The sequence below is a fragment of the Notothenia rossii genome (genome assembly GCF_949606895.1).
Source record: "Notothenia rossii genome assembly, chromosome: 11".
Classification (NCBI taxonomy): domain Eukaryota; kingdom Metazoa; phylum Chordata; class Actinopteri; order Perciformes; family Nototheniidae; genus Notothenia; species Notothenia rossii.
In genome coordinates this window covers 26621854-26633154 of record NC_136910.1, presented here as the reverse complement: position 1 = coordinate 26633154, position 11301 = coordinate 26621854, and the positions used below count along the sequence as shown (strand labels likewise).

Sequence of the window (11301 nt, the reverse complement as noted above, 5' to 3'; positions counted from 1 at the left end):
TTTTAATCGCACTTATTTTTGCACCGCGGAACGTTTCTCACTGGATGAGTTTCAGGGGTACCGATTATACTGGAGCACCAACTAACGTTCATGACTTCAGACAACAACAAATCACAGTGAACAATTGTCAAACATGAACGAAGAAGCTGATGAGACCGCTTTGGTTGGCCCCGTGAATGGGACATTTTGTTTTAAAAAACGGACGGATGGAAGCGTCAATAAGAGCACGGTTGTTTGCAAATTATGCAAAAAGGAATTTGCATATCACCACAGCACATCAAGCCTCAAGTATCACCTCAATGCAAAACATATAGCAGCTAGCGTGGAAGCTAGCGTGGACGTTAGCCCGACTCGGAGTACAAGGACCCACACCCAATTCGCGTTGATCAAACAGTGGCCTATGCAACAGAGAGATTTTATTTTTCATCAGGATATTGGAAGAATAGGAGGGATTGAGGTCAATCACTGGCACTTTTTTATTTTATTTTAAATGGTACACTTTATGTTGAACTATTTATTACGTTGTTGTTGCAACTGGCACTTTATGTTGAACTGTTTATTGTTTTGGCCAAGGTTATTGAGAGAGTTGGACTGAAATTGATTAGATTTTTTAAATCAACTGTTGGTAAATCAACAAAGTCTGTTATGGCCTCTGAAGCAACAGAGAGATGTTTTCTAATAATTCTCATTTCCAATGTTCTGAATGTACTTGAAAGTATTGTGTTTTACTTAAAAAACAAAGTGTTATAGTTTACAGAAGGTCTACCTACCTATAAGCTACCTGAATCTCTGAAATGTACTATATTCCTAAATATGCTATTGCTACACTTTATGACAAAAATTGCACTTTTCTGTTGGTCTTGGTTAAGTACCACCTTGAAAAAAATAAGCAATGTTTTGTTGCTTAAGCTTATGTATTCAGTCATTATTCAATGTTATACTAAAATCCATGTGAAAAAAATTGCTTCTCACTGTTCTCAGGTCAAATATGTATATGTGATTAAAAATGCGATTAATTGCGATTAATTAATTACAAAGCCTGTAATTAATTAGATAAATTTTTTTAATCGAGTCCCGGCCCTAATATATATATATATATATATCTTATGTTAACCTTATAATGTATTTACTTTAAAGAGTCCTCTCCTGCTGATATTCAGGTATGTGTCTTCATATGGTATCTCTGCTTTAAAGAGTCCTTTGTCCAGGTGATTAACGATGCTTCTTTTGCCCCTCCACAGAGTGAAACTCTGCCCTTGCAACACCTAGATTAACATCAGAGGCTTATAACACACTGGTGTGAAGTCACACCTACCTGTTATAAAACCTCAACCCTCACATCAAAGGATTAGACAACAAAGGCTAATAAGATTAGACAACAAAGGACTGTGAGGGGGCGGGGGCGAGACAGTCTCATGCACAACTTCAAAGAGACTGCCTTAATCAACACCTAGATTAACATCAGAGGCTTATAACACATCGGTGTGAAATCACACCTGCCTGTTATAACATCAACAACTTCTCTTTTTTGCATACAGCAAATTATAATATTACTCCAGTACAACCTCACATAACTTCATAGTGGGCTTCCTTATAGTTGTGTGAAGTAATTACACAATAAAAAAGACAAGATCATGGGGACAACAGGCTATTTTAAATTAGTATTACCCTCTTCAACGAGACTTTCTTATAGTTAATAAAGTATTTACACACTAGTTCACAAGCCCTACAACTAAAGAGAACATCCTTAGTTATCACCATTCATATTAAAACCTATATAAGATCTTTTTAAATGAATATGAATACCCTCTTCATAAAAAGAGACTTCCTTGTAGTTAAACTACTGCTACATTAGTTAACAGTCTCGCTTGTAACATGCCAGTGTGAAATCACACCTGCCTGTTATAACACCTCAACCCTCACATCAAAGGACGACATCAAAGGACAGACATCAAAGGCTAATTAGATTCGACAACAAAGGACTCTGAGGGGACAGGGGCCAGACAGTCTCACGCACAACTTCAAAGAGACTGCTTTAATCAGCACATAGATTAACATCAAAGGCTTATAACACATCGGTGTGAAATCACACCTACCTGTTATAACCATAGACTGTATATATAAATGGACGTAGGGTCCGTGACGTCACCCATAGGATTCTGCAGAGTTGCCGAGAAGCCCTTAGTAGACGGAGTCGGCCACTAAAGGCTCGACAGTGACGTCAGAGTTCAACTCCCGCCTTCTCCAGCCTGGTCCAAATAAGGGCAAAGAGGCGGAGCCGAGGTGTGACCTGCTGCCACCGAGCTAAAAGTTCCAGAGCCGGCTGAAGCTACCAAGCTAAGCTAACATGCTCCCCATCTGCACACTGCCGTGGCATTTTACGTTTCTAAGGTAAGCGGACATGAAACTATTCAGCAAAACTATAAATAATAATCTAAGTTATTGAGTTTTTAGCATAATACTTCAGAATCTTAAAATCCCTTAACGTTTGTATGCAATTGTGCTAAATTCAACACTGGAATCAAGCAAATATTAATATGTTTGCATGACATTAGTTAGTTATATTTTGATATCACTTAATTATACGTTTAATACATTTAAGTCAAGCTAAGGTACATACGATGGTAGCTAGTTAGTGCTCTTACCTGTGAGGCCTCCTCCAAACAGCATAATAACCAGACTGTATCATTAAAACTAAGTACCAGTTCTAGATCCTTGACTTTAGACAAACAATTCAAAAGACAACATGTATTTAAAGACCAATCTTTATTTGAATTTGCCTCTTAACCTGAAACATTAGTTATACAGTAATAGTATTGACAATCTAAAAAAATTGAGCAACTCAACAGTCAACTTTATGTTTCTTATTGTCTAAAGCATTTGTTATTTTCATTTTCCCCCTCTCATATTCAGTGTGGACGGATTGAGACAGCGTGGTGTCCAGAAAGCTGCAGAGACTTCAGGGAGAAACCTCCGTGTGATGGACGTCCTGTCTGTTGGTTTGGAGAGGACTGATGGAGGAGCCCATGCTGGGCAAAGCTGATACCAAATGCACAGGCCTAGTCTGTCACTTTATTTGACTAAATGTGTTTACTTGAATAGTTTTACACCTTCTGTCCATATGTGCTTTTTATTTAAAACATGTTTGATTAAGTTTTGGTTCACATTTCAATAAATTGTATTTGTATTTGCACTCCTTTTGTCCATTATTCTTACTGAAAATGTTAGATTACACATTCACATCTGACTGAAGATTGGCCCCATTTATTTGTGACGTTGCAAACTCTGCGGTACAAGGCACAAGTGATGTGAAGCTCATAAAGCGAGGCAAATAGAAATAATCAGCTGATGGAGTGTAGATGTGGAAATAGGTGCATTCGATCAGCTGACTGTTTTTACAATAAAAGTAGTTTTTTAGTGTTCTGGTCTTAAAATCTCATAGCATCAGCTTTTAATTTTCCTCTTGGATGTTCTATTTGACCCTCAGAGAAGGAGAAAATGTTGTGTCTTTCAGGCATGTCCTTTCCTAACAAAAATGACAGGAAACATAAAACGTATTATTGCAGAACAAGTATGTTATTTATGAAAGCGGTGTGTTTGTGTGTTTAGGGGCTGTAGATATAATTATTTTGTAATTGTAATGTTTTTTTTTTATTTCAACAGTGAGCTACAAAGACAATCAGATTATGAATGAAAAGTATGAAGTTCATTAACATTGAAATAAATATATGTTATTATCAAAATAATATTGAACTGTTATCAAAACGTAGTGCAACTGTAGAAGCTTGCTCTGTTGTCTCACTGAAAGAATAACTTTTACCGCGTTTTTTACAGACAATATTGAGAGATAAATAGTAGCAGTTCTCACTATGTGTTAAATATCTTTGCCTTTAATACATTAAATTAGAAAGCTGACAAAATCATATTGCTTGTTAACATCTAAATGTAACTTTTTGCACAGAAAAAACCCTCAACTTCACTGATGTGTAGGTGATCTAGTATTGTTTAATGGAATGTATATCAGTGTATTAAAGTCAATACTTTCTTGGTTCTTTGTACAGTATGAAAAAAATAGTATTTGTACCTGTGCTGAAGTTCACTGCTGTGAGGAGTCCAGTTCTGTCTCTCACGCTCTGGTCCAGCCTGTCTGCATCACCTGGACACCTTAAACAAACAGATATGCAAAGTACCATGTGTACAAACAATATAACTGATTCTCTTCTGATGAACATGTTGGATTGTGTATTGTCCGAGTCAGGGTCCTTTTTATTTTACTGTAACTTTGGAAGTTGTGTTACCAATGCTTACTTTTTATTTGATACCAATTTGGTAATGCAATTCATAAAAACAACAAGGTTTGGGTTTGTTCTTCAGATGACTGTGATGTTAACGTGTAAGCTCAATAATGAACTACAGCTCAACCAACCATATTGTAATATCTAAGTAATCATCTTGAAATATGACATTAATAATTGTAATATACACACACATCTTGTTGTGAGGTTGATTTCACATACACTACTTCGACATTAGCTTGTCTACATACTTGAGCATAGCCAATTTAAATTAACCTTAGTGATGCATACAGTTCCTACCTACATAATAATCATCTCTCTAAGTTACAAGGATAACCTTATTTTATCAACCTCAAACAGAAGCCGTTTGTTGTACAGTATTATCCCACTTAACACTTGTCTATTTCGTTTTAACCTTTATAAATATAGTCTATGATTTTAACTTGGAGGCTACTATTAGCATCGTTGGCACCGATGTAGCTACCACTCGCTTACACGCTAACCCAAGCCGTAACATTAATTACGTAGCTGATTAAAATCATTAACACATTAATAAGTACTCGAATTCCACTTACCGCATTCATGCACCGTCTGTTTCAACCGCAGAGCGAGTCACAATAGTCCGATATATAAGCATGAAGAACAAACAAACACGGCCGGGGGCAAGTTGTATTCCCTGGATGAGCTGAACAGGCAAAGTGCCTATAGCTTCACGGAGCAGCTAGCAGAGAGACAAGAAGCTAACAGCAGCAGTCACTTCACAGAGCCGTCACTCAATGTGACCACGCCCTAATTTATGCAAAAACTTTAAGACCTAATATAAATAAAAGGGTCGTGTTATAAAACAATTCACTCACAGATCCATAATCATGAAAGTGGAATCTAACTATATTCATAATAATATTTATTGCATCCATGGGAAGAAACATGTTTTTTTCTGCTGTAAAGTTGGGCATTTTAACATGGGGGTCTATGGAAATTGCTCCTTTCTGCAGTCAGTCCCTATCGGCCAATATATGAACTGCAGTGTGTGCCTCTTCCGTATTGGCGTCCCGGCTCTTCCACAGAGTTTGCCGCTTGGTTATAACACCTCAACCCTCACATCAAAGGATTAGACAACAAAGGCGCTACACAGGGGGGCATTTCACACCTACGTGTGATGACAACTCACCCCTCACATCAAAGGATCTCACACCTACGTGTGACATCCACCTCGAACAAAGGGAGGCGGGACTTATCTCATTAGCATAATTGAGGGCGGGCCCACCTGTCACTTTTCATGCATACTAATGTGATTGAAGCGGGATCATTAATACTACTACAGTAGTCAATTAAATTAAATTCAAAACCTTTATTTATCCAGGTGAAATCCCATTGAGATCATTGATCTCTTTTTCAAGGGAGACCTGCCGCAGTAGGTTCCACATGAAGACATAAAAACATAAACAACAGAACAACAAAAGGACATCATACAGCAAAAATTACAAGGATTACCATTTACATATATATCCACATGTACAGGTACCAACAGCATCTGATTGTGTAGCATCCAACGGAGCTTTAAAAACCTGTAGTGGTACCAGATTGGTAATTTTCCGTAGTGACGGCCACCTTGGTGACGTGTGTTGTTGTGCGAGACCAGAGATGTAGTTCATTGAGCGGTTTCACACAAAAAAAAGCCTTACTTCACGGTTTTAACGGCAACACTTTTGATTTTTTACTTGCAAAATTATCTTTTAAATTGACAAACATCATATGTGTGATTTGTGGCACAATTCAAACGGGATCGAAATATAACTTTTCTGTCGCCATTGACTTCAATACATAATTTTTCCGAAATAAGGTCCCATGGAGGTCCACCGGAAAGGGAGGGACTTCGCCTCTCTATATTCCCCATGTTAGTCAATGGGAAAAAGTAGTTTTGGGCCGGGTGACGTCACGGACTGATACGGATGTTGCAGTACCTCAGTTTGGACACAACGAATGTTGGGCACAGAGTCCGGCGCACTTCCTGGGGGCTTGGGTTTGTCGAGCAAAGCGGAACGATAGCTGAGGATTTTGGGTAGTGTAGTGTCTTCGGCAATCTTAAACTCCGAAAAAATATTTGTTTCTCTGAATCGAAGGGGAAAAATACAAAAGCATTGTACACAATTTAAACCAATCAATGTTGTGTAATTAACAAGGATAATCTGGTGTGTTTGAGTTGATGAGTAGTGCAGATATCACTGTAAAATTAATCGACAGTAAGGAGAATACTTACTTCCGGGTGTAAAATCCTCCGTTATCCAATGGGAATGGACGCCCACATTGCCTTTAACTGCCACCGACATGGACCGATGCGGTGCTTCCCTGAGCGTCAAATACCGCCGCCGATGGGAACACATTGCAATCAGTTGAAAGCTCTTTGCGTCCGTTTATGAAGCTGAAGGAGCCTCGGCGCGTCATAACTGCACGCCAAAGAACCAGTGGCTGAGCCAGGACATTTTCAGTGGGGTGGCCAGGATGGAACCAGTGATCATTTTGGGGTGGCATTGAAATCACTATTATATGATAAAAATACATCTCACTAGAAAAGAAGGGGTTATTTAAGGCACCTACAACACACCTCTACATTATTCGGGAGTAAAGGTGTTGAAGGTAAGTTTGAGAAACCGGCTCGAGATACACTTTTTGTTATATTCCATGGAATGCTCTTAACATCCCGATAGCAATGAATATCTGAAGTGCTTTGACAATAAATCCATAAAAAAATGTCATCTGTGGAAGCCGTAGTACTGTAAAAAGCAAGACCAATCATCTGAGCCGGCCCGGCTAAAATAACTGGATTGCCTACCTGCCTGTCAGCCTTCCATCTGTGCACAAACTTATCTCGTGCCCTCATTGGTCATGTGCGCGTTCGTGTGTTGGAGGAGGGGCTCTGTAAGGAAGTGGCAGATTTTTTCCGGCTGTGTATTTTCAAATTCTGGCGCACTCAAGCTGGTTTCTCCAAAATGACCCACCCCACCTTTAAGTGGTGGAATAGATCAAATAATATTCAGTATATCTAACAATTATTTGCAAAGTATCAACAAAGCTTACATTATACAAATGTAATGCAATATACAGACTGTTTAGCTTATAGTGATCAGCAGCACTATGAGCTCATTCTCTCAGTGTATCATCAGGAATACAGACACACACACACATCATTTAAATAAGAGTTTTTTTATTAAATTATTGGTTAAGAATAAACATTTTAAAGTAAATAACAATAAACAATAGCCGTTAACCCTGTAAGGCCCCCGGTTGTAATTTTACAACATTACTTTAAGCTATCCTAAAAAAGTCAGTAAATGTTTTGTTTTTTTAAAAGACTACATTAGTCAAAAGGTCCTTTTGTTCAGCCTCACAATGCTATTGGGTAGTAAATGTGTTTAAAGGCCACGCCAGCTAAGCACAATTGCTGTAACCACACCTCCAGAACCCAACCCAGTCATGTATGCTTTAAATAACTCTACCTGTACAGGCTTGCATCTATCTTGTTGTCCAATACTAACCGCACAACATTTACTGACACTGAGCTGTGAAAATATAACACTGTGCAGACGTGCAGCATTCTGCTGCAGTATAATTCACTATTTGATATAAAACTAACATTCCTGACAATATATCTCAATTGTCATCTTTTATGGTGTAAATGCATTTTTAATAATTATATTTTTTAATGGAACATTCTCAACATGAATGCATAAATCCAAATAAATATAATTTAAATATGTGGAAAAATACTGTGTTTGAAATGTGTAATTGAAATGAGATGTTAGCTTTTTGTTTTGATATATATATATATATATATATATATATATATTGTATTCCAGCCTCCCTTCAGATATGTTAAGTGGCATTCAACACAATGCTGCTTACCTCCTTCAGTTGGGAGAAAAGCTGGTTTAGGTTCAGCATTAGGCCTATGGGGGGACAGGGCTGCTGAGCCTAAAGATGGATCTGTTGGTCCTGGCATCAGGGCGAGGGACAACTGATTTAGTTTGAATAGCTGCTAAAAAAATACCTGCATTTATAAAATGTCAGCTAAAAGACGAGTGAAATTAAAAACCTGTATAGATATTAACAGTACTTCATGTCAGCTTAGTAAAAAAAAAACATAACAATTATTATTTACAATGGAATACGCTTAGCTAACAGACACATCTCAGCCACTCATGGACCTCCATGCAGTCGGACCCAGCCTGTTTCGGTTCAACGATGCCGGCGGCGACGGTTTTGACAGTCTCTGCGGCCGCAGAGCTGCTGCTTCTGGGTTCATCTGGCTGTGCTGGTTCTATGGTTTAAGGACCAGGCTCCGGAGTTGTGGATGTCAGGGATGTGACATTGAAGTTGTTGAATTTTAGTTTAGACTGTATTTTGTTTTCTTATACACTGGTTCTTCTGACATGTTTGCAAGTTTATCTAGATTCTAGGTTAACGGCACACACAGAACAACGTAACAAATAACGTAACAAATAACATAAACAAAGTAACAAATAAACTAATCTAAGCTTTTTTATTGGTTGTAATGTACATGGATTCATTTGAATGGTGTGACAATGTCCTATTTGATTGGATTAAAATGTACATATTCTTCCTGTTATGTCTGCCTGCTGTATTTTACCTAATGCAAAGTGACCTGCTCCATCGAAATCAGTTGCATTGACCCGAAGACACATTTTGAGTTGTATACACTGTTGGAAAGAGGAGATTCCTAGCTTTCTAATGATATCAGGATTGTTTTGTACTCGGAGCAAATGATCAAAGTAGTAACGGAGGGAAGATATTTCCGTTTGGATTGCTGGTCTGGGGGAAGCTCGTGAGTGTGTGTGTGTATACGCATGTGTGTTTGTGTTTGTTCCCTGGGGAAAACACTCACGAGAAACACTGGCTGTTCTTATGCCTGCTGTGATGTTAAATTACTCCGTTCTCCGCTTGTAATTATGCCGTTACAAGCTTCAAAGTTGTATTTATCATCTGAATTTGCCGAAACAAGTTTAATATTCTGAAAGCCAAAACTTTGTTTATTTGAAATCAGATAAAAACAAACTGTAACGGACCCTGCCGTGTTATCTATGATTACTATACGCCTTACATTCATAATTTCAGCTGGGGGAGGGGGAAGCGGCGCTGTGGAAGAGCAGAGTGGCGAGTGAGAGGCAAGCTGTCATCTTCCCTTTACAAGCTTAAAAAATGCCTGTCACTAATGAGATTGAATATAACAATCAAAAATAACAAAATATACACAGCCAGATCAGATCGCGTTTTAGATGCGACTTTAGAGTAGAGGGGAATTATTGAAACGGGATCTGTACAGTGTTCCGCGGCATCCGCTGCTGCGAAACTATGGGTCAGGGCTGTGAAGTGGGGAGGCCTTGGCCCCCCAGCTTCTGGCGCCCTTGGACCACACCCACCTTTTCTTTGAAAAACTGGGTGACATACTGTCGCCCTTTAGTCCCTCTCTCTTGTCTTTCTCTCCTTTCTTTTCTCTTTTGAAAGCCTGACTTTGCTAGTCGTTGAGACATGGTAAAATACCACACACGTAATTACTAGCATCCCTGCTCCTCACATGCTCTCACTCTCTGCTAGAAAATGCCGGCGGTGCTGGACCGCGTTTGGAGGCAGGACCAAACCATTACATGTAAATAGAAGGGGTGTACAGAGGCTTTGGATAATTCACCTTCGGAAGAAAATAAGTTAAATTAATTGTAAGTTTAGTGAGTACATTATCGATATTACGTCCTATTAATGTTCATTCTTGATGAATGATGAAAGGTTACTTAAACATTTTTTTCTTAATGTTCTAAAATAGTTTGGGCCCCCGTGGTGAGGGTGTTTGGGGTGGCCAATAGGGTGGCCAGGATTCAGCCACCCTCCTGCTCCGCCACTGCAAAGAACCCTGACCAAGCGTCGCTATTGGAGTATCAGGGAGTGAGACGTTGAGAGAACCCATAATGAACTGGCCTCTTTACTATTTTATTTATTAATTTTTAAGAGGATATTACTTGCTTTTTGTCTCCTTCACTCGTCATGCAGAATGCATCATACATAATGCAACACACACACACACCAACCCTGTCTCCTAAAAATTACGTTCCCACAGAACTAAACTGCATTCTCAATTAAGTTTAGCTAGAAACGTATTTTCTCCCACGTTACGTTCGTTATTAACGTATCTCAAATACGTTTATTTTCTACATATCTTCTAGAAACACATTTTCTCCCACGTTACGTTTCTTATGAACGTATCTTAAATACGTTTATTTTCTACATATCTTTGCCATTTATTGTTTTGCTTATAATAATGATAATAGTCATTTATAAATATCATTTTTGAGCACACATTTGAAATCAGTAGGTGAGGCTGTCATTTCGCCAGCTGCTCTCATGAGTGAGGCAGAACATAATAGTTTTTACATGCCAAAAAGCTGCTGTGTCGTTCATTGCACCTCAAACATTAAAACAAATCCAAACTGACGTGCTTCTGCACTTCCTCTAAGAAGAAAGGACAGTAACAGAAGATCTCTGTGGCTTCAGGCTTAATCGCCGTTCAAATGACAGCATTGGTTTCCCCAAAAGTGGGCGGGGCTGTAAAGTGACGTAGATTTTACTCATCTACTATTCAAAACCATTCTATTTCTAACGTAAATTACATGCCAGTGTTTTTTTCCTTCTAATTTGTTATTCTTTTTTTCTAAATAACACACTGTTATTTACTCAACAATAACACATAATTATCTTTGTTTTTATTTATTCGTTCAATTCTATAATCTTGGGCTCTTTAGCATGCTTCTTAGCCGTAAATAAAGTCACCGGAAACAGACGTAGGCCTAGGGACATTTCGGACGATACACACATGGATGTATAATAAGAACCGATACACACCACAAACCCACTGAACAGATTACCCAAGATCCTCAGCTCGAAGCTCGTTCATTGGATGTTTTAGCCGCAATGCATGTTGGGATATGATGTTAATGTG

General features: G+C 38.6%; 2 long non-coding RNA genes across 2 annotated transcripts; one reads left to right on the top strand and one right to left on the bottom strand.

Moving 5' to 3' along the window:
- The first annotated feature begins 2307 nt into the window (after positions 1-2307).
- LOC307023512 lies at positions 2308-3193 on the top strand. Its single transcript, XR_013803725.1, has 2 exons — positions 2308-2391; positions 2914-3193. It is a non-coding gene; the product is annotated as an uncharacterized lncRNA (long non-coding RNA).
- Positions 2748-5058, bottom strand: LOC307023511. Its single transcript, XR_013803724.1, has 2 exons — positions 4085-5058; positions 2748-3526 (listed from the first exon to the last, which is right to left on the bottom strand). It is a non-coding gene; the product is annotated as an uncharacterized lncRNA (long non-coding RNA).
- Between the last annotated feature and the right edge of the window lie 6243 nt (positions 5059-11301).